We start from the raw sequence: 492 nt of genomic DNA, 5'->3' as shown, positions 1-492 counted from the left end.
CCAGACGGCAATGGAGAAGCTGGGCGTAAACCAGTTGAGGACTCAATTCCTCCCGCAGATCTCTCTTTGCCTGTGGAGCAGAATACTTCCACCAAAGACGAGGTCCCGAGTACTAGCACAACTCAGAAAGATGTTTGTGAGGGCTCGTTGCAGCAAGAGACGGTTGAAGAACTCAGTGCCGACGGCACTCCTCTTGTGTCCTACCCGGTGCAGTCATTTGACGGTGAAGGCTCTTCAAACGAGGAGACTGGTGAGCGACCCGACGTGCCGAACCGAGCCAAGGAATCTAACGTGCCGATCCATGCTGATGCAGGTATGCCGCTAACCGAATCGTTCCAAACTACCGACATTCCTGACGCCGATGGCTTGGACGAGGTTCCTCAGAGACCAGATGTGGGCAAGTGTGCTGATGACGACGAAGTGGAGCACGAGCCAGTTGGAGGTTCAGCAGCCGGCGCAGGTCTCTCCGAGCATGACACCTCAACTACCAGC

This window comes from Gregarina niphandrodes (genome assembly GCF_000223845.1).
Source record: "Gregarina niphandrodes unplaced genomic scaffold scaffold00247, whole genome shotgun sequence".
NCBI lineage: Eukaryota > Apicomplexa > Conoidasida > Eugregarinorida > Gregarinidae > Gregarina > Gregarina niphandrodes.
Note: the sequence above shows the minus strand (reverse complement) of the source record.